Below are 24,299 nucleotides of genomic sequence, written 5' to 3' on the forward strand. Positions count from 1 at the left end.
TCAGTGTGTGACACTTCAGAATGAAAACGGTGTCGCATTAATTAAAAAACGAAGAAGAGAACTCTTACCTTCCTTCCCCCTCACTTAAAATCCAAGTAAAACGCTGGCAGGCAACACTCAGCATGTAGTGCTCTACTTCCAACCATGAACCCCTTTTATAGATTTCTGTCATTTTAGCTGCTTCTGGCAAAAATCACTAGTTATAACAGTGACTTGGAAAGAAAAATGAGCAGAGAGTTAAGAGCAAAATGGGGGGTAGGTACACATAGCAATTAAAAAACTTCTACAAATCTCAGGCAGAGAACATGACAGTCATATCATTCCTAAAAAAGACCCTGGCAGTGACAGGTTTATGCTGAGGCCTTTGGGGGGAAAAAACATATGAGTTTATGTCCATGCACCTTTCTTTTAACCTCCACAGCTTACTAAAGAGCAGATTGCTACATCAACAGCTCACTTCACCAAATCGCCCATTGTTTGAAGAAATCTGCATCATGACTTGCAGCAGCTCATTCTAGCCACTGGCTCGCTTTGTCCTAGAGATTGGGTAATTAATTAATGGTCACCCATTCTTACCCATTGCACCATAAGTTCAAAGCACTCGCTGCTGAGGTCTGCCCACACGAAGTGCACACACAGGAGCTGCTGGAATGGCATAACCAACAGCAGGGCCGGGACCAGCCTCATGGGATAAGTTCCACATTTCTGCCTTGGCCACTGCAGGCAGCTGTGACACTTCTGAACCATGCCTGGAGACAGCAGATGACCTTCAGGCCTTGTGGAAGTTGTAGAACTTGAGCCTTACTGCTCTATGCCAAGTAAATTGACTCCCTTACCGCTTTATATCAAACCAAATCTAAGACATGACAAAGGGCTAAGAAATCTGGAATAGGAATTAGGGAGGAAGAAAGAAGTTAAGGGCAAGTTCTTTGAGCTAGGATTTTGAGTGTTAGCACTAACTTCCAACTCCAGTGGATTTAGACTTTGTTTAAAATGAAGCACCACTCTGCAAAATTTTTACAGTTTTCAGGGATGAGATTGCTTCCTTTGTGCAGATATTTGACTATCACTCCAAAATCTTTCTCATAATTCACTGCTATCACTGTGGGAAAAAAATTCTGAGCTACATGATGTTGGAAATATTCATCTGTTTTGGTTCACAATCTGAAAAATGTAAGTCCATATAGTATTGAAAGCAAAAACAAAAAAAAACCCAAACAAACCCATTTATTTTTCCCAAACCTTCCAAGTCTTGATGAAGTCTTTATATTGTGATTTTACGTAACAGGACATCACATCTAAAACAAAATCCAGAAACACAACTTTTCTTCAAAACAGAAAGCACGGTTTTATTCAAAAATTCTCTTTTTCACACACTATTAAAACCACTGTAGGTAATGAGTGAACTGATAGGATGACAAAGTTTCTGGTCCCTGTACAATGTAAGATTATTCAACCCTTATCTCAAGATGGAAAATAATAACTGTTGGGTTTTAAATAACACCACAATTTGATCAAAACTCCCAGGGCACATCAAGTTACACAGGGAAAGGAAACCCTACAATCTTTAAAGATTCAGATGTATAGAATGGGAGCTGTATAGCTCAGAGTCCCTCCTAACTCCTAATCTCACTTATTCCCTCCCGACTTCCATGTTAGAACTTTCCTTTTTTCCTTACCTCCCCGCTCCTACAAAGCATCCCAGATATCCACGTACATACAGAGCATTTATGGCAACAACTCTGTGACTAAGACAAACTGATTAATGTGTAACATGATCTTAAAAAATGCATGTGAAATCTGCAAAAGCATCAGTTGATGAGTAATGAGTACTTTCATTTTGTCCCTTTTTTGCATTGAATGGTCAGTTTATCTAACAAAGAGCATCAGAATAAATCACTTGTATTCTGAAACCTAGATAATTCATCTCGCTAAACAAGAATTATTTGAAATTAAGCAAAAGACTGGAATTCTCCCACCATATGATGGCATGGGATGTACTGTTTAAATATCAGGGCATCCAGGACATTTTGATGTGTCATCTGAGGCTATAAAAATGTAACATAAGAAGTAAGCTTCCATCTTAGCAGTCACCAACCAGAAACTTTTTAGGACTCTTCACTGACTTTAGAAGACTGGTGTAGAAATTATTCATTTTGATATCTGGAACTGAAATGTGACTATTTTACAAAATGTAAAACCAAAAAAAATGTGCCATCCTTTGTCATGCCTTTGTTATTTCACCTACCTGCTCATTATCAGAAAAGTAATATTTAAAATCCTAAAGAATCCTTAAAGGGCTCAAAGCATCCTTTAAGAGTGACAGAGATGGGCTTTTATTTGTGCAGTGGTGCATGATGAGTGTTCATATAGGCAACCATGGGTATATTAGAACTACTCATTCAGAAACCTCAGGCATTGGTGTCTTTGGATATTGTCTATGAAGTGCAACTTTAAAAAGAAAAACATGAAGGAACTATCTACAGTTCCAGTCAGCCTGGTAAGATGAACAATATCATGTAAGTTGGGTAGTTATCTCAAAACTTCAGCACTTGCAAACACTAGGTTTTGGAAACCACACTCAGAGTAAAATCTAACATAAATTGCATCTGCATGAAATTGTTCAAGTAATTTTGAACTGACACATTCCTAGTAATTCCCAGCCCAATGTTTTTTTGGAAACAATTAAACAAAACTTGTTTAAAAATAATCTGTTGATGCATTTTTTCCATCTCTTCCAACAAATATTTCCGCTCCAGAAGTTTCACCGTGGTTTTTATAATGTATGCTTTTTTTTCACCTGGGTCATTTCTTACCCATGTGAAAGTTCTACTATCTCACTTTCTGCCTTCAACAGTCTGAAAACTTTAGAGAAATCATTAATATTAAGAAGAATGCCAAAGACGATAGTTTTCTCGTCTTTGTTTCTCTTTTCCTCTGAGCCACATAAGAATATTCAAGTCAGCAGAGACAGTGTTGCTCTTTTAAAAACCTGCTGATTTAATATTTAGTAGGTGATGGATTCCACCTCAACAATCAGACTCAGAAATAAAAATAGTCTGAATCCCACTCAGTGCCATCCACAAATCCATAGATAGAAACCCAAAGTATTGTACAGCACAACATTTCCTGCTCAGTAAGCTTGAGACAGGCTGCTGTGATTCCCTATATATACACATATATTCTGAGCTGATACCTGTCAAACCAGCCCCTGGTTAAGTGGCAAGCATAATATAGCTTCCTTTCCCTAGAGGTAACTGTCCTCATTACTGAAGCGAATGAACCCCTAGGTATATCTTTAAAATATTCATCATATGACAGCTGATATTTCAGCCATATTTGGCTGGAATGCTACTTTTTGGGGAACTTAGGACTCCATAGTCAATTAACCTAATATTTTGGTCACCATCTAATATATCTTTTTAATCATAAATCATTAAACATTTATGTTAGTCTGTAACTTGTTATTCTCCTGTTCAGGACTGAGCAAGACATGCAGACCAGGGTATCTCTTACTGCAGCAATATCCAATAAAACATCTGGACTAGCAAAGCTGAAACTTTACACTTTTCCTCCGCCGGAAAACACCAACTTCTCCAAGGTGAGTCACGTTATCCAGCACGGTTCTGTTTCCTTCACACTTCTCAGAGTCAACACTTCAGGCTGTGCAAACCTCCCTCTGCCAGCAGGTCTCAGGAAGACCATGGGCAGGCAGGGGGAAATAACACAGGGGCCAGAATACTCCACCAGAAATCAGAACAGAGAAGCTATGCACAGAGAGAAAGAGACAAATAGAGCAGCAAGTTATGCACCCCAAACATTTCTATGTTCAAACACCAAACAACGTTTCTCCATTCTTACTTCTTTCTTAAAACAAATACTATGTTTTCCCCTGCCTACTCTTCCCAGTTTTTTCCCTACCTGTTCTTAATTACAGCCACAAACTTCTGTAGGTCCTATTCCACATGTCCTTCCACTGTATCTCCTGGCAGCACAAGTGCCTGCTCCCTCTTCACTTTAACCTTCCCCAAGCCTTCCCTGTCCTGTTCCATGCAAGGCACATAAGGCAGGCACACAAATGAGACGAGCCCCACCAATGCAGGGGGAGAGCGTCACCGACATGCAAGGCTGCACAGGAAGTTTACACAGCACTTGCTCAAACTCTGTAAGCCTTCCTGACACCAGCTCAGCATTCCAGCACACCGGCATCATTTTTAAGTGATTTCTCATGTGATTAGTGCTGTCTCTCCATTCCCACGTGCTACTCAGACATTGGTGGCAAAAAAAAAATCATTCTTACTCTCATAAGGATTTGTTTGTCAGCAGAATCCCTCTTTAGTTTTAGTCATTTGCTTTGTTTTAGCCTACTTATCTCATTATGCTGGTCTAATTAAAATCATTTGCTGACAAATATTGTCAGTAATGTAACAGTTGGGTAAATTAACACTGGCTTAACCTTAGCTTTGTTATCAGCTTAACTACACAGCACTGATTGATGAGCATTTTAAAGCAGGAATTCCTTTCTTCAGGTCAAACACAGAGAAGGCAAAGCTGGAGATTTGAATGTGATACATCAACAAGTCTTACCAGAAGAAAGTCAGATACAGTTGTGCAGAAGTCAAACCAAAATCACGGCTCCACAACTTCCCTTTCAAGCTTGGTCATAAAAACAAAGACGCATTTGGCCCAGCCTGTTAAAACAGTAGGAGCAGAGCTTAATATCTTGTTCTAAAATTACTTTTATAAGAGTATATCTTGTAGTCCAATTCTTATTTATTGTTTTGGCATAAATTGAGTATTTCTAGACAACAATTATTCCTACAGACAAAACTTAATTGCAATATTCATCACCATATATGTCTAAATGATAGGGATGCTGAAGTGTTTTACAAGCACATCCAATTTTAATGAAGTTCAAAAGAAGAAATGTTTATTTATGGATTAAAGTACACAAAGATCTGCTGCTCACACTTTCTGAAATACTGACAGCTTTTTTTTTTTTTTTAAGAGAGAAAGAGAATACAAGGGAAGGAAGGCTTCCCATCTTGTACATAGCTGTGGTGAGTGGATCAATGCTCCCAGCAAACAGGCAGAGCTCCTGGGTCTTTTGACACTAGTTGAGATCAGATGATATACAAATGAAGTCTGAAGACAAAGTTGCCTCTAAGAGGTTGCATCTGGTAAAAGGGTGGAGATGTTGTGCTGATAACCCATTACAGCTGCAGGGGGATGTCTCAACATGTCTTGAGAAAGACTGCATATTTCTCTGTTTGGGGCTGAGGTTTGCTACTGTTCAAATTAAGTGACATCATTTTAACACTCCTAAAGAAGAAAAAAACGTAGACTCCAAACCAGAACACTATCCTGTAGAAAAGTGTGTTCTATTTAGTAGGTTCTTATGAGAAAAAAAAAAAGCATAACTGCGTATCTAAAATTAGCCCCTCTACTGAAGACCTAAATTGAAAACAACTTTAAGAGAAGATCTGAAGGTTTCAGAGCAACATATAAATGTAACAGAACTATGAAAAAAAAAATCAAATACAGAGAAAAATCCAGGTTTTGGATAAAAATTTCAGAACAGTCTTCCTCACTTCAGGAATTTGCAGCCACCACCTACTGAAGGAGAGCTGTTGCTGTTGGTCTTCAGAGTGATCTATTAGATGAGGGTGCACAGAAGTATTACCGGGGGAATACCAACCTCCCGGAGATACAGATTCAGCCTGCTTGGAATCAGATATTCGAAAAGAAACTAGAAAACTGTGGCTGTGCATAGACTTGACAGTGCTCCACTGGAACAACCAGAACCCAGGTTTGCACAGGCTCTAGGAAGTTAACTTGCACAAGAAACCCCAACTGTTTAAAAAAACATAATTCTGCTTGGGGAGCAGAGTAAGTGGGAAAAGGGAAATAAAACGGACATATAATCCTTATTGCTCTGACAACCACTGCTATCACTGACCCGCTGTCAAACCATCCAAAGCAAGAAAATATACAATCTGCTGCCATTATTACAGTCCAGTTCTCTATGGATTCAACCACAGGAAGACAGTAAGTCCAGAGTTAGGCCTCAGCTTACACTACATGGACTGAGAAAGAAAAAAAAAGACAATTTTTGCTAAGCCCGCTAACAGCACGCTGCTGCTCCAACACTCTGCCTCAGGCCATGCAGCCTCAGCTGCGCCATCTGCCCTGGAAAGACTCCAGGGAGGAAAGAGTAGTTGAGAGTGTAACAAGTTGAGGATCCAGTGTAACCATGACTGTTCTGTGCTACAAGTTTACCTTAAACCTCACCTCCCCAGTTCCTGCTTCTTGTTCTCAGACACCCACTTTGTTAAATTGTGGGTTTTGATGTGTCTTCCTCTATCCAGATGTCTTCATTACTTGTTTCTCTCTAAGAGCTGGTTTCATATGCCTTTCCAGTGTGTAACCTTCTCGCTGAATTCAAGGGACAGCATCCTGGGTAACAGCATAGTGAAATGCCACTTACAATGGAGGCATTAGGCACCAGAAATAAAACACAAGTCGTGACTGTTTTTAAGAGCAATAAAACCCCCTCCAAGATCTTGTGACATCAGTTATCAGAAACAGAGATAAAATGCTTTTCTTATTTTCAGCAGCAACATTCCCATTGATTTTAACACTGCAGGATATGCCCCTGTGCACTGAAACAAATCACCTGTATATGAAGGCAGTCAGGAAGAAGTGGCCTCCAGCAAAGCAATTTCTCCTCTTTTGGTTCTGAGGAGTAAAAAGATCTGTCCCTTCAATCTGTATCTCAGTCAAGTCACCCAAAAAGAGATGTAATGTCCTGGATCACACTCTTTTGTTTCCCTTTCCTTGACACCTTACCATGCTTCCCATTTTGTTTATACATTTCCATTTAATTCCTGACATGCGAAAGTTACCAGCTTTATATGAGGCCATAATGCAAAGACTTGTGTGCTTTTTGAAGGTAGACAGTGTTAGCTAAGGAATGAAATCTAGTGGTCTCCTAGGGGGAAGAAGGCAGTATGAATCAGCTGCAGACTTAATGTGAAAACATTTTGGATAATGGATCAGGGAGCAGATTGGGGATGTTCGTGTGCAAATCTACAAATTCAGGTGGAGAATGTGACTATTGTGCTGGCAGTGCAACAAGACACACTCGCTTTGTAATGCTCATTCACTAGAGGGAAAAAATAAGAGTGACTTGTGAGCTGCCCTGCCTCAACCTGCACAGCCGAGGAGCTGTGGCTGTCCCCTTGTTACACACTGTACACCCTAACGCCCCTTCTACTGACATCAGAGGCAGCAATTCCCGTGAGGCATCTCCACGTCAGGCCAGAAAATGCTCCTGGCAGTGCAGAGACTGTTGTCCTAAAATCCCTCCATGCTCCCAAGCTATACTCATCTCCATCTGACAGGGATGGATCCTGAGGTCTGAGTGTACACCTGAAATATTTTGCTACTGTCTCCCTGACATCAACGTCAAATCTTAAATTGCCTTGAGCAGAAGCAGGATAGGAACCTTGCACAGCATCACGAGTTGCTGAATGACAAATGTACATTACCTGGAAACTGTCTTCAAAACTAATCTTAAAAAGAGACTTTGGAAAATTCTGACATTGTTTTCATCTTTACAGATGGATTTAAAAAGACATCTGAAAATAATTTAGAAAGCTGCCCATGTTTTTTACATAAATATACATTATTTTCTGCTTTTCAATACAAAAATCCTGATTATTTCCACTGGTCTTACTGCTCTGCAAGCAAGAACTGCTTCTCTGCTGCTAGCTCATCACATCCCCAAGGTAAAGGCAGGACCTGTTCTTACATGTTGAAAACTAGCACAGAGCAGAATTTAATGACCAGAAAAGTACATTACACAGGCAATTGCAAACATTTCAGTACTCAGGATTTTGAAGGATGTTATTTCTATAGTACAGTTATGTGGAAAGTTTTCTGAAATATTCACATGTATATTTGAATCCATCCTTGTGGCCTGGATGTCCAGCAGATGCATTACAAAATGTGACTTGCAACTCTTTTATTATCAGTGCTTACCACGGCCAAATCCATGTCCTCTGACATATCTGGTAGAATCCCATCATCAGTTCAGGGAATATGAAGTGATACCCAGCAGACTAGAAAGGATACAGGTGTTCAAACACTGCAGGAGACAAAGTCAAATTTCCTAGGCCAGGGAAGAATGTAAGGAGACATGAAGGAGAAGGAATGAGCAAAATGTCCTCTTGGAGGAGATCCATGTGGGCGTGGGCACATCCCTGCCCTTCACTCACAGTCAGTTTGCAGACTGAAGCCACTGTTGCCTCCTTTCTGCTCCTGGAGAGGGATATGCAGCTTCACATGACGTCTGTCAATGAACATCAAACATGCCGTGAGGTTCAGAAAGGTAACTGTAGGGGGGGAAAAAAAAAGAAGAAAGCAGCATAAAAATACTCTCTCAGAACAGAACAGGTCGGAAGAGCAGTCAGAGGATGCAGACCCAGCCATTCACTGGCAGTTCTTACCCAGTGGTATTTATCCCCTGAGGGCCCTTTGGCAGCTTCTGCTGAAGTGACCCATTTGTTGCAGCCCATATCCAGGGAGCATGACCTGGTGCCACCACACCAGCACCAGCTGAGCACGATTTCAGATGTATCATAGAGCAGAAGAGTGAACCAAGCAGGGAGACCTAATTTTTATTGCTCAAAGGGAGAAGACATTAGGAGAAGCTACCTGTAATGACTCTGTCCTCAGCATAAATGGAGGGGTTTACAAGGGCTTTGCTCTCCATAAACATATTTAGAGGGAGAAAGTTACCAGTTTGGCACATTTTGCCAACAGTGTGACCTATTCATATTCCACTGTATTTTTCACAGGTGCAATGTGCAAAAGGCAGACATCTGCCCATGTGAACAAAGACAGTAAGACAGAGATGTCCTGTGACACCACAAGGTACTCCTCAGAAAAACCTATTAGGAGTTTCAGAGGCTGTAAGGAGGAGGAGACCCCCTGCTCACAGCATGCTTGCTTTCCTCTCCTGTGATCATACCAGAACACTGCAGACTGTGTCTATGGCTTTCCATGCATGGAAAAAACAATGCCAAGAACTCTTTTAAGATAACAGTCTCACCAAGTACAGTCAAGAGCTTAATGAAGGCAGCTTTCACAAATAAAGTGAAGAGCTCTGGACACAATCCAGAAGAGGATGTTGGGAAGCAAATTACTGCACTGACAATAAATTGGGTTTCTATGTCCAAATTTTAAAGTAACTAATTGTATTTTGTGGTTATTTCCCTCTGTAACAGCCAAGAAACATGAAGGGACTCTGCACAGAAAATTATAATAGTTGCTTTACAAAGTGTATCTGAAACTCCCATTTCTCACATTTCCATCCTTATGATTGAGATTCACAGTCCCAAATCCTTCCATTAAATTACTAACCAAAAAATTATGCTATTGCAATTAGTACAAGCAGTACAACAAAGTCTGTGCAAGTTTAGATGCAATTTAAAAAGTACATTTATTAGTATGTACCAGATGCTTTTTAACTTATCTAATCATCTTAAATAAACAGCATTGGTCAACTACCTATATTTAAAAGCAGTACTACCCATGACACAAATGGTGGTATCCAGATTATGACAGGCACTGAAATCTGTGAACCAGGTTTCCAGGTTCCTGCAGGTGGAGATCAACACGGCAAGCCAGACACAGCAAAAATCTGCACAGAACACAACCACAGGATGAGGGCAGGTTGGATGGGGCTTTGAGCAACTTGCGGTAGAGGAATATGTCCCTGCCCATGCAGGGAGGGTGGAACTAGATATTCTTTAACATCCCTTGCCACCCAAAATGCTCTATGATTCTATGATTCTATCAGTATCCTTTCGTTTCCTTAGCTGACCTTTTACCTCTGTCTATTCCTTTAGGATCTATTGCTTTTAAGGACCACTTTTATTCTACTTTAGGGAAAAACTATTCTTTTCCCTAATGAGAATAATCTGTTGCTACCACTAGTCACCTTTTTAAGAGATGCCTATTCAAAGGCATGATCCAGAGACTCACATTAATCGCATGAAAAAATAGTAATCTCTGGCATACTGCAAATGCACTGAATGCTTGACATTTTTATGATTATGCTAATGTTGTGACATTTGATGTGCTTGTTTTTGAAAAAACATCATGCAATTAAGTTCTCTGAAAGAAAACCAGAAAGAAACAGATCAATCACTGAGAAGGCAGAAAGAATGAAAACTGCTTCTATCATCTTTAGAAACAAATGCCTGCTAGTTGATGGCAAACATTTGAACTAGATATTTCAGATGTTTCAGTTTTACTCTGAAAGTAAAGAGCACTGATAGGGCGACTTTCAATTTTTAGCACAAACAGTGGCTTCACTTTCACCTCTTCTCTCTACCTTTGAAGTATAATAGCATTTGTCATAAAATGACTCTTTCCATCACTGAAAGAATTACAACTCTTAGAAAACTATTACTTCCCCTTAGTCAATACCAAAATATGCATAACCCAGTTAGGTCATGGAACCTTGCTTTTAACTTCATCCCCTTTTAAAACATGTTGTCTGCCTCAGTTATATCCCAAATTAAAGTAGGAGAGAGATAAGATTTATAAATGCTAATATAAATAATTTCATAATTCCTCTCCCCCACCTACAGATCCGAAGATAAACAGGAAGAACCGGAGAACTAAAAGATGCTCTACTGAAACAGCAGAGTGTTTGATGGCAGGAAGGCTACATGGGTCCGAGCTGTGGAGTCAAGAAGAAATACAGAAGAGCAGCAGACACTGGAGGAGAACCACAGGGGGATCCAACTGCTTATTTTTGGTAAAAAGCTACAGAAGACATAAGAAATGGCTAAAGGTTAACTATAGCAATGCTAAGAAGCAAAATCCATCTCCTGAGCCAGATCCTTGGAAGCAGTTGCTCACTGAAAACCTGAAGTTTGCCGGTTTGGCAAGTAGAAGTAAGCAAGTAGATGGACATACTTGAAAGTCCACTGAAGGGCCAAGCAAACTTTTGAAGCAAATTAAAAGCACATTCATAACCTCAGGGACTGTATATATTTTAATCTCTTGTTAAAGACAAGTGTTAGTCAGATTGAGTTTAAAAAGAAATCTAACTTGATGGAGATTTAGTACTGATGAAATCAAGAATCACCTTAATTCCAAGAAATTCAATTCCTTATATAATACATAATCAAGGCAATATTAGCAAGCTTAGGAAACTGCAAAAAGAGACTACATAAAGGTGTTTGTTCAAAAAAATTGAACGCATGGTTAATTATTGGCAAATCCTGAGTTAAACTCTGAAAAGGAAATTATAAAGAGGACTAAGATAGAAAACTATAGGAGCAGTTTCAGCTGTTTTTCCTGAGACAGTGCAAGATAACAAATTTAAGTTAAAGAATTGGTCTGAAATTCAAGGGAAAAAATAAAAAGGGTATTCAAAATCAAGAGGAATGAACCAGCAAAACACAAGGCCTAAGAAAATTATCTTCAGCACACTCAGAGACTCTCACACCTTTTCTGTTCCTCATAAAATGTGTACACCTGAACTTTACTGATGTTCTCAGAATTTGGCTTTTTCCAGATGCATGCACATTAATAATGTAGAGCCACTTGACCTACAGAAAGATCTCCTTATATGATTGACATGGCAACAGATGCAGCATTTCTCTAACAGAAGTGACAATTAGTGGGTCCCCCTTTTGCCACCCCTCCAGTATGACATTAACCTTTCCTGAGTTACTTTCCTACAGTGTAAAAGTAAACCCAAAGCTTCCCAGATCAAACACCCTTCTCTTGGGATGTTTTATCTTGGAGACACCTCAATATCCCAAGTGTTTCTGTCCTTGGTCATAGTCTCCAACAGACACTTTCTGCTTCTGCTGGCTGCAAAGTCTTTGAGAAAGCTGACCCACTGGCTAGTGGTGGTCAGAAGGGAAACAAAATCTGGAGGGAGGGAGTGTTTCTTCCTACTGAACTAAGTGCCTTAGGTAGGTCTATGCCAACATGTGAGCCCAACTACAAAAACACTGCTCACCTGCAGGTATGCACTTAGCAGAAATATACCCCAAAATCTTAAGCTTTTAAGGATGGCAATTAGCTTTTCAGTTCAGACCAGTGTCTCAGCTACATGACCTGTAAAGACCAAGACTAAACCAGACCAAACATACTACAGCCTATTTTATCTAGCTGGGACCAAACTGTGAGTGGTTTGGGTAGATTTCATCTTATTTAATCCCCTGGAGTATAGATGTCTATATCTGAACTAGTTAATCTGTGTGTTTTGGGGTTTTATTGAGTTAATGAAGAAAAACAAGCATTTAAAGGTGATTTGTCTGACCTATTTTTGCTGCTCTACACTACAATGAGATCAATCACAACTTAAATTTTGTTAAGTCAAATGACTCAATCTCTGTCTGACTTGATAAATAGAACATAATTATTGGCTTAGAAATTTTGAACACAATGCAATCTTCTGCTGACAATGGAGACAAGACACTGCAGGCTACTAGACTCAGTACACCTAAATTATTCTTCTCCTAGCACTCCACATATACCCTATGATGAAGCTACTTTGTTTTCCACCAGTAAAGAGGACCTTTGGCTTTTTCCATATTAGCTTCCTCATCTGTTTTTTTTGTAATGCAGAGAAGTAAAATGATATTTTGCTTAAATATTTTCTTCAACCTTTGAGAATCCAAATCAGAAATGGAAGTGTGCCTAAGGCATTCACTCTTGAATATCTGGATGTTACAGGTTCTACTAGGTACAAAAAAAATGGCACATCTGAATCTTGAATTCATTTTCCTAACCAAGAACTACTAGCAGAAATAAACAGGATCTAACACAGTAGAATATCAGCCTTTAGACCCACCATAAACTGATGTGGTTTTTTAAACCCAAACCTGACTAAATAGGGTTTTTTAAACCCATGCTCATTATAATTAAATGTAATTACAATATCCACAGCTTTAAATTAAGGTTCAATCAGAATTAAAACAGCTTCTGCTAAATTAAATTATTTTAAAGTATAAGTTGAACTAAATAAGAAAAGCATGTAAAAATACCAAAAAAGCCCAAGCTCACAGATATATGTCTTTTCTTTATCAAATGGTATTGTGAAATTGTGAAAATTAATTAATGAAGTAGCCATAATTGTAACAGTAAAGTCAAAGAAGTAAAATTTAAAATAAGACCAATACTTTCCAAACTCTCCAAGATTTTGGTTACTTTTGCATTGCCAGTTCCCTCATTTCAAAGTGCTGAATTCACAACCATGAAAAGTAACGACAGCTGGGGTTACCTAGCATCTCTGAATACCAGATCCAGAGCACCACACCTTCCAAATTTAGAAACTCCTTTTGACAATATTTGCCAACACAGTTTCCTGCTATACTATGCAACTCAAACTACTCACAAGTCATTTCTTAGACCAAAGAGATCAAACCTCAGTTCCACCAAACACTGAGGGAGTCCTGACACTGATTGCAATGAGTGCAATTCCTTTTTCTGCAAAGAGAAGTGGAGGGGGTGTATATGAAGTTATTTGTTGGATTTCTTATAAGGAGCCTTCCTTACCTTTGAGTCATTCTACAGTAAATACCATACCATTGCTCAATTGTATGGAAATGGTGATTAGTGGTTCTGCAAATGTTTTGTTTAGGATTTGCATTTTCTCATCAAAGGGTAATTCTCTGCCTTCATATGCTGTCAGCCTCTTTCAGATGAGACAGCTCAGCACAGAGATGCTCAAATATATCAGGAAGAGAAGGAAACATTAAACCACAAAAAAATGTACAAGCTAAACACAGAGACTCTGAGTTCAACCACAAGGGCTTGGAAATCAAGGGAGTTGTGGCAAAATATTTTGGGTTGCCCTAAAATTTAAGCTACTTGCTTTAAAGAGAAATTTCAGAGACTAAGGCAGAATGAAAAGCAGCAGGGAATTTTAGCTTCTGCTCCCGATTTCTGACTTCAAAATCTTTTTACTTTATTTTACAAGTGAAACTTTGGGGGTTCTGTGTAGTTTAAACAGCTGTCCAAAACACGTGCTGTAGACCCTCAGCCATGAGGAGGTGGTTGATAACGGGGAAGGGATAATAGTGTGGAGCCACCATCCATTTCAGAGATATCCTAAGATATCCCTGGGTTTTGATAGGTCTCTCCCACCATACTGGTGTGGTCAAGGAGCTCCAAGCTCATTTGCATTGTGATGATAATGCTGAACAGAATTTTCTGTACCCAAAACCAAAAGACAGTTCTTTGGGTTGCATTGATTTTGTTAAGAGGGATTTCACACACATTTACTGCTGGCTGTCACCATAATGCTATGATAAGAAATATCTATTTATAATGCTTTTTACCCTTACTGCAACACAACAAAATGCTACTTTTCCTTCAGCATGTCCAAAACTGTAAACCTGCAACAACTCATCACATCCTTTGTATACACATTTAATCAAACTACTTCAAATATGTATTGTGTAGCCAGTATGATCATAACAACAGTTTGAAATTAATGGACCTTAACTGCCTTTAATTCTAATTTCACACCGCTGCAAGTGTGAAATAGCCCTACAATTGAAGAAGCAGGTGTCCATACAGAATAGAAAGAGGGCTGAGCCACAGACTGTGGATATGGGACACTTCTGATTTGAAAAAATCCATGCAGGGCCCATTGCTTACTTAGGCATGCAGTATAGTAACATAAACGGTATACATGTGACAAATGTTGGTCTGTCTTTGTAGAAGTCAAGGCTTCAGTTTTGTGATTTACAATGTATAAAAAACTTTGATGAATCTAACAATTAAACTAGATTATTGATTGTTTTTTTCTATAAAAGGATTTTCTTGACCGCTGTCTCTAGATGTTGGCATCCTATACACAAAATATAATATAAGCAATCATTGTGTTTCTTACAATGTTCTTTAAAGATGGAGGACAAGTTTACAGAATGCTGAATTTTCTAGTACCAGATCTAAGTCTGAGAACACCAGAAAGAGCATCATTTAGAACTAAATGAAATGTAAATTTACAGTTTTAGGATACCTGTCCATTAGGCGTGAGGTAAACTCATTCCACTACACAAATCTGAAGTAATAACATCCTTAGCCAGACTAAAACTAGCAGCCCCACATGGCATATTCTTCTTTGTAAGGTTTCCATTTCTACTCAAGACTTGGGCAACCATTTTATTTCACATGATCAATAATGGCTGCTCAAACAACATAGTCTACTGATACAGCCTTCATTCGGTCTGTCACTGGATTCACTGCCCATGAAAGTCTGGAAAACAAATACAAGCACTCATTCAGAACCACAGAATGGTTGAGGTTGGAAGGAACATCTTGAGGTCATCCAGTCTAACCCCACTGCTCAAGCAGAGTCACCTATAGAGAGTTGCCCAGGCCCATGACTAGATAGTTTTTTAATATCTTCGGGGAGGGAGACTCCACATGTTCTCTGAGCATCCTGTGCCAGTGCTCAGCCACCTGCAAAGTGAAAAAGTGTTTCCTCATGTTCAAAAGGAAACTCCTGCTTCAGGAGCCCATTGCTTCTTGTCTTGTTATTGGGCACCACTGAAAAGAGGCTGGCACCCTCTTTGCACCTTTCCTTTATATATTTAGTAATATGGATAAGAGCCTCTTTGAACCTTTTATTCCCTAGACTAAACAGTTCCAGCTCCATTCAGCCTTTTCTCACAGGAGAGATGCTCAAGTCCCTTATTAACCTTCAGTGGACTCTCTCTGGTATGTCCATGTGTCTCTTCATGCTAAATCAACAAGTTATGGCTTGGGAGGCCGTAACTGGACACAGCAATCTAGAGTGACCTTGTCAGTACTTCAGAAGTTGGAAGGATCTCCTCCCTTGACCAGCTGAAAACACTTCTCCTAATACAGCCCAGGATACATTTAGCCTTTGCTGCAAGGGCACACCCATAGCTCATGATAACTTAGCATCCATTAGGACACCGGGTTGTTTTCTGTAAAGTTTCTTTCCAGCTAGTTAGCCCCCAGCCTATGCTGGTGCATGGGGTTGTTTGCCTGCAGGTGCAGGGCCTGTCACTGCTCCTTGTCCACCTCTGTAAAGTTCTTATCAGCAGTCAAGTCAGGTCATTTCTCCAGCCTATCCAGATCCCTGCGGATGGCAGCACCACCCTTTGATGTATGAGAAGATAATCTTGTGCCTGAAGTGTAAAACTTGGGACTGCTTCCCCATCATTTTTTCCAGCATCTACAACTACAAAGCCTCTTCAGGTGAGTTACCAGACCTTTCCTTCTTGGGGCAAGGGATTCCCAGGCTCACCAGGTACACCTGCTAAGTTCTGTGTTGACTCCAACAGCACAAGGGACAGCTGGAGTTTACAGATAACCTTTTTATTAGGCAAATTACATTCCTCATTAGAATGACATAGTTAAAGCACTGAAGTAAAAAAGGATTGTGCCTCACACCGACATGTTGACAGCAATTTCTCTTCTATCAAAACAAGCATCATAAAGACAGATTCTTTCTCATAAGTACCAGCAATTTTTTAAGAGAAAACAAAAAGCAATATTTGAACAAGGGGAAAAAGGTAAATTTATGAGAAAAACAAGGAGCTTTTTCCTATGGAAAAAGACTAGTGTCACAAGGTTCAAATATTTTAAAATATTAAATTTGTTGCCAGATTGAAATTTTCTATAAAAATATTATTCCAGGGAATTGATTAAACCCCTTGCCAAATGGTAACATATACATAAAAAAGGGAAATCTTTGATTTTTGCTAACAAACAAACAAAAAGAAAGTTGCTTAATACCACTCTGAGGCTTACTCCACCTCTTCTTTATAGCTTTTCATTAAATTCCATTAACTCATGATCAAATCTTGAGTTATATTTAAGTTTATTGAATTCAAGAATGATTCCAACAGCACCAGACTAATGAGAGGATCAGGCCCTAAGAGTTGCTTGTATAAATATTGTCATGCCTCTATATAGCAACTTTTTCTTCAGTTTTTAACATTATTACATTTAAGTAGGAGGGCTCTTGCAGGCTGCATATTCCTCACTCATCACTTCCACTTTGCAAAACATGTGTTTAATAGGGCTGTGATCAAAATCAATTTTACAAGTTTGCCTGGGTATGGTAAGCAAAGAGCTTTTGGACTACAGTGGAGCGAATGACTACAATACATCAGTCTGCAAATGGGGCTCCAAAAGTGGAAAGACAGCCAAATACTCAAAGGACCATCAAAATTAACAGTGCCCCAAAGAGAAGCTTTTATGATCTCTAGAGGAGACACTGTATTAAGGCAAATTGAATTAATCCCAAATTTATTTAACAAGGCTGGAGTGATATGATTCTTTTACTGTTTACTTCACAGCTATTAATCATTAAACACATTTTAGACAACCATCAGATATTCATTTTACATGCAATAACATTTTTATTGAAGTTAACATAATAGTACATCTTAAGAATTCTTTTGAAAATGTTCCCTTAGGAAAAAAAATTATCTGCAAAGTAAAGACACGAATTGTATGCCTCATGAGTTAGCCAATTTTGTAAATAGGTGAACATATATCATTATGACACTATTCTAATGCCACACATATCCTCTGCTTTAATATGCATAGTAAATTATTTGCCTGGGTTTATTTTATGAATATCACTGATTTACTCATCTTGGACAGGTCAAAAGAGGAACTACAGAGATTGTAAGCTACTGTTTTACAGCTATCATTTTCTTTTCTGTTTTGAGAAAGAATTTTTCAGACTGGATTTTCTGCTCCCCTAAGATCCTCTTTGACTTCAACGAAACTCCTCCCAGAAAAATTACTTTGGCCCTAACCCTGAAAGCTGATCTGTATCAATAGACATCCACAATATCCCACTGAACTCAGTGGAGCTCAATATGAAGATATATGAAGGTTTTGTTGATTTAGTGTGAAGAGAAAAGTCACAGGTTTCCAAGGTAAGGCCTGTACTTCCATGTACAGTGATTAACTGGCTCATGTTTAGCTGCAAGTCACACCAGCCTACTTTCCTAATGAAATGTAGCAGGAATTCAATAAGAACAATAAAATTGCTTCAAATTCTCAAAGTTTCTTTTCTGTCCTGAAAATATATTCATTTCAGTGACTTTCTGACAATTTTGCTTATAAAAAGATTTCAAAATACTTTATGGAAGTAGATTTTTTTGTAAGCCCTTTTTCTCTAAATCACCCAATTCTGTTACACAAACAGGAATAGCCCCACTTTGTAGTTTGAGTAAAAATTTGTGTTCTTCTAGTAATAAACTTCATTGATCAGAACAGTGAAGATTAATTGCATGTCACTGTCCTGAGATGATTCTTCACAAAATTCTACCCAAGTTTGAAAGTCTCCTTTGGCAGAAATTTAATAAACCTATAGCCACAAAAAAACCTCGATTTTTTCAAAGACTTTAACAAGCTGCTTGTAATTTTTTTCTGGTTTATTGAAGGAAAGGGAGTCAAGAGGAAAATTCCAATAAAACTGTATGTAAGCCAAAGGTTTGTTTATGTTTGTATGGATTAGCATTCACACGTTTCCTGTTACTAGACTTCCTATTAGCAATGTTTAACTTTAACCACATATCCTGGGTTAAGGAATAGCTCCTGAAATCAATTTCCTGATTAGGCTAAGAAAGGTCAAAGAGTAATTTTGAAGCCACATGATTAAGCTACCAGCATCTACTGCATAGCCTTGTTTTAGCATATAAAGTTACTGCAAATATTAGCTAAAGGAGGTGGCACACTCTTGTGAGTACACAAAACTGTTGAGGAAAATAATCCCAGAGTCTTATTCACTCAAAGTGAAATTTACTCTCTCCACATGCACACATAGAATACACATCAGTGGAGACATCTCTCAATTATGGTGAGGCCAACCTGGCAACCTCTTAACATGTTCATAATTTTAAACACGGCTGTGTGACCACTGTCAGAGCTCAACTTCCAGCCAAGAAACTTCCTGCTGTACATCCCATCACAGACTTCCTTCATACAGTTGCTACAGACCTTAAAGAAGAAACAAGGTTTATGGTAATATAAGAATCCACAAACTTGTATTTATCATATTCTGGAACAAAAAGCACAGTGATTTCTGCTTCCTTAGGAAAAAAAAAAACATCCAACAGATGGATGACGAATTTGCAAACAACTCTGCAGCAGATACTGCTGTGGTACCAAATCAGCAGAAAGTAATGCATCAGTATTTTTTCTGTTTAAATACAAATGTGAACAATCTTCTGCCCAAACACCTCAGATAAGAAATATCTGAAAAAGTTTGTGAAGCTTCCTCCTGGAGGGATTCTTGTTTCCAGCAGTAAAATTGATTCTTTTTTAATAGGGGCATGAGTAATGACAGCCTATTGACACATCTCAATAGCAATGAGGAACTCTAGAGTTAAAGTTGGTTGTCTGGATTCATTCTCACTGCAGAGCATTGCCCTTTTCTGCTGAGTTCTCATCTACAAATTTTTTCACTCTTATTCAGTTTTGGTAACTTGGTAGAATAGAAGATGACAGTCAAATGAATGAAATCCCATGTTCTGACATCATCATTTTCTTTTAGATCTGTGAGACAGGCTATGGGATTTAGTGAGCAACATTGGATTTAGTGAAGATAGTGTTGGTATTTAGTTATCTCATTACAACTACAGGAGATTTAATAGAGGGCTCACAAGTAATTAAGCAACTTGGATTGCAAGTCATAGTTTTAAAAATAAGACTTGGTTTGACCCAAGGCCTACCATTGCTAATACAAATCACTACTCTGTTGGGCATTCCTCTCTGTCTAACACTATCATTTATGTTTATGTCAGTATGGCAGCATTTTACACTAGTTTTGCACAGGGAAGGCCTCTAGATAAGATGCAAGATAGTGGAGACAATCAGTCATCAGTCTTTACTCAGGATTTCCTGACTGCATGTGAACAATAACAAAATCTACCTCTTTTTCTTTTGTAAAAACTAATGCATTTCAATATATATATATAAATAGAGAACATCTGTTTCTTACACTCAAATCTAGTTAAATTCCAGTCGCAAGAAACTGGCTCAATTTTTACATTTAGGCTGTTTGCAAGACATAATTTTTATTAACCCTTCATAGTAATTTAGCCTTCACTGCTCATACACAAAACAAATACAAGTGAATGCACATGAGCTGTTCTTCATTCATTTGTGGACTTAACATTTAGAATTAACTTTTCCAGCCACGTGACCGGTTCTACCAGCCAGACAATACAACTTTTGTTCTCTAACTGGATTTCTTAAACTTTGTAAGAAACAGCATAGCACTTGAAAAACATGTTCCAGCATCCTATAAAAACAATGAAGATTACCTGAGAAATAACAACTTTGAACAGAAATAACAATCTAATGACTTTTGTTATATTTAAAGAAATCTTCTCTTTCTTTTTTCTTTTTTTTTTTTTTTCCCAGAGGGATACTTCTGCCTGGCTAAAGGTATCCTTTTCAGATTTTAAAATACTCTCTTTCTTTCCTAACATGCAGTGAGCAGGGGAGAAGGATTTCTCTTGTCACATTCAAACCAACTCATCACTACAAAAGCAGCTTTCCTGTCTGCCCAGGAGCTGCCGCGTTGCTGACCTCTCCTCCTTTTTCTCCACATGTCCCCTGACTTACTTTGGGCTTTTTCTGGTCAGCAGCTTTGACATTTTACCAGCTGATTTTGGTTATCTGAAAACATAAAATTCTAGGACCGTTTACATTTTAAATTGTAAACTCTTTTGTAGAACATGTGCTGACCTTTCAGCAGCTCATGCTCCTCTGATGTAAATCCTCCTGTCTCAATACCTACATTGCAGGTACAGATTCCCTGTATTCTCCAGTTGAAATACAGCAAGGTCTATTGTGATACATGAAGGGACGAGACCCACCAGCAAGAAAATCTAAGGTTTTATTCAGAAGCATCAGTGTATATATATATAGATAGATAGATAGATATAGAGATATATATATATAATTCTACTCCTAAGAGCTTTTTTTTGGTTACAACACACAGGCTTAATCACAGTTCCACAATAAATCAGCCCTCTTGACATCTTCTATTGTTCTCTTCAAAGCCACAGCTAGCAGAGTGCGAAGTGTGTACTTTTCCAAGTTTCTTCATGGAATAGAGGAGATGGTGTGCTGTTCTGTGTTGATGTCAGCACTCGTTCATTCAGTTCTGTCTCAGGTACACACTGTCCAGGGATGCTGCTGCTGCTGTTGGCACTGCTGCTGTTGCTTTCTGTTTAACTCTTTCCTTACACCAACACTTGTTACCCCAACAGTCTATGGCCAAGGAATCTCACTTTCTACAGTGCGTTTTCCCTATTCTTTTTCTTATTATTGGGAGTGTTTGTTTCCTTACTGCTTATAATACCTGCATACAGGTACAGAATTACTGCGTAAATCACCTTGATAAAAACACAGTTTTTGGCAGCCAAACTCACTGATGTTCTGTGCCATGTGTCTAGTGGTTGTGTAAGTGTATTCTACTAGTTCTGAACCTGCAACCCAATAAATGAACATAACTATTTTGATGGTAACATTTCTGTTTTAGGGGTTTTTTTCTGCCTTTTTGGTAACGGAGAGTTGAATAACACAAGTTCAGTCATATAGAAATATTTCACACCTCTCAACTCTATTTCTTTGTAATCCCAGACAAATGGCCGCTGCTCATGAATGGTGAGACTCTCCACCTCATGGGCAGTGAGGTAGATTATCTGTTTCTCTCTGGTGAGAAGAAATACTGCACACTTTCAGCATTGATGGAAAAAGTGTCAGTGCCCTTGTTTTAAATGACAGTAGAGCAACTAAAGTATATAATCAGATCCTGGGAGATTTGGGTAATATATTCTCCTGAGATAAAAGGTGTTCATCCCCTATTTTCAAAGAAAGTGCCCTAACCACTAAATTAAAGCTTGATCAAAGTACCCTAGTATGGCTCTGCACTGCATCACAGAGGAATACATGAACATCCACTGGATTCATCTAGAACCTGAGTCTGACTTTATTTTCCTATTGGAAATGAAGGGAGAAATCTGGCCTGTGGTTAGATATCACTATTCAAGATTTCTTAGAATATACAGCAACTATACTCCTCCTTAATTGCTGTCTACTTCTGTCAAGATAATACCACAGTAACTCCAATGAAGTTACGGCACTTACAGTAGTACAGCTGATAGCAAAACTTGGCTCGATATCCTCAAACATAAATGGATATTTTATCTGTTTAGCGGATGCTGTCTCTTTTATTGAAACTGAAACAGTGAGACAAAAGTCATCCTGAAGAGACCAAAAGAAACTTAAACATGTATTTTTTTCTAAGCATATGAATATTTTATGGTTTATGGTTTCCATAGTGCTTATTTACTTTGTTTGTTCAACATTCTGAATTGTCAGAATAGGCATTAGACAGAGCAACAACAGAAAAATGGAAAATAAGTCAGTAACAAATGGAGTTCTTACATTTTTCTTTGGGATGCAGACATGAGGATGTACACACTATCAACGCTTTGCAAATAACATACTAATCATTCACGTGTCCCAAACTTAAACCAGGACTTTAACACTCCCAGAAAGTATTTAATACACAATTCTAAAATTATTCTGGTCACATTTAAATGTAGAAAAGCCTCAATAAAAATAATCATAGAAGAAGAAGACAAACCAGGTATATTTTGAAAGGAAACAGTGTGTATTCCGTACAGTCAGTTTATCAGACTAGCAAGTTTCTTACTAATATCTACAGTCAGAGATTTTCAATTCACTTATTTGTGCAATCAGTTTTAGAAAAGGTTAAATGTTATGAGGGATTTCTTTAAAATCTGTATTAATAATATTTCCTCCCTTTATCATTCTTTATTCATCAGAATTAAAACCCTATTTGTATTTAGCATTTTGGTATTGGTTTTAAATGTATCACAATTTGCTTCTTCCTCTTAGGTAATGGCAAGGTAGGAAACAGCAAAGACAGACTTGCTTGGGAAATGCACAATATTTTTGACTGTGTTTTACAAACTCTGTGCTGTGTTCCAGTGAAAAGCAAACAGAAATATTTAAATTACTTCATTGTCTCTCTAGGCTCTACCTAAACTCTTCCTTAAGTCCCACTCTTTCCTTTCAGTGAACCTCAACAAGGCAAACTGAAAGCTTCCTTTGTTATCCTGGTCTACAGCACCTGAATGGTGCCAAACAAAACTAATTCAGAGCTCTTAGCAAAAGAGTTTCTTTCTCTGACTCCTCCTCAATATCAGATAGAGAAAAAAATTAGTCTTTTTCTTTTCTCTCAGTATTAACTAAAAGCAGAGAAAACAAAAACATCATCTCCCTCACGTACACTCATCTTCCTCCTTTTTTATTTCTTTTGAGTCTCTTTCATTTCTCATGTTTATTATTCACCTACTTAAAGATGTTACCCTTGATGGTATGAAGTGGTTTTACATGGAATCCTTGTAGTGCACCAACTCATAACTATAATGTAGGCTAAAAGGTGTTACCCAAATTGCTGTGGTTTCAAAATTTACGAAAAGAATGTATTTCCTAGAGCAATCTAACCTCTCCTTTTACTACAACAACAAAGTAAACCCATTAGGAAGACTGTGAGTTTGAGCAATTAATTACACACTTAATAATATTTTATAGTTTTCTAAATACTTTAAAGTCCTTTCCAAACATTATGATTCAGTTCCTGCTACCACTCCTCATGCAGACTAGGAAAATTAATGGTATTACTCCAAAAGCAAATTTCATTTAGGTTCTGGGAAAATTTGGGGTTTGATTCAGGTTTTTTTCTAAGAATTCAATGATCCCTGACTGTATGCATTTTGCAGAATGGGAAATGGAAACTCAGACACTAGAGAACTTCATGTAACACAACAGTGGAAAGACAAGATTATTCTTTTAAAAATAAAGTTTTTGCTCTTAAGTATCTCACACAGGTGAAGTGTTCCAAAGGCACAAAATGTGGTCAGCCACTAAATCATTATGGAAAACCTCAGAGCTGTATCCTACCTCACATTTTGTTTCTTTTTTTCTTCTTGTTATGTTACTGCACCGTAAGAACATAAAGAATGGATAACTAACTATTGCTCAGAGTTTCATATTTATTGCATAACCAAAGCCATAATCACATCAAAAAGTTACAGAATTAGAAGAGTATAATCATAATATCTGAAAATCTTAAACATGTCAAGCATACCACTGATGTGACAAAGACCTTAGCAGCTACTCAAATCACATGGTTTGCAAAGGCATCCTTTCTCAAACAAAAT

The 24,299-nt window shown here is 38.2% G+C and overlaps 1 long non-coding RNA gene across 5 annotated transcripts in view; it reads right to left on the reverse strand.

The window, feature by feature from the left end:
- Positions 1-1,910: 1,910 nt before the first annotated feature.
- LOC116439781 overlaps positions 1,911-24,299 on the reverse strand; it is an 82,784-nt gene continuing 60,395 nt past the window's right edge. For 2 of the 5 annotated variants that reach the window (XR_004238273.1, XR_004238278.1), the window contains 5 exons: positions 8,280-8,396; positions 8,044-8,173; positions 6,292-6,456; positions 4,588-4,691; positions 1,911-3,767 (listed from right to left, as the gene is read on the reverse strand). This is a non-coding gene — a long non-coding RNA (uncharacterized LOC116439781). Of the gene's footprint in view, positions 3,768-4,587; positions 4,692-6,279; positions 6,457-8,043; positions 8,174-8,279; positions 8,397-24,299 lie in introns of all 5 variants that reach the window. The other 3 variants (XR_004238279.1, XR_004238275.1, XR_004238274.1) reach the window with 3 other exon arrangements.

The sequence above is a fragment of the Corvus moneduloides genome, chromosome 1, assembly GCF_009650955.1.
Source record: "Corvus moneduloides isolate bCorMon1 chromosome 1, bCorMon1.pri, whole genome shotgun sequence".
Taxonomy (NCBI): domain Eukaryota; kingdom Metazoa; phylum Chordata; class Aves; order Passeriformes; family Corvidae; genus Corvus; species Corvus moneduloides.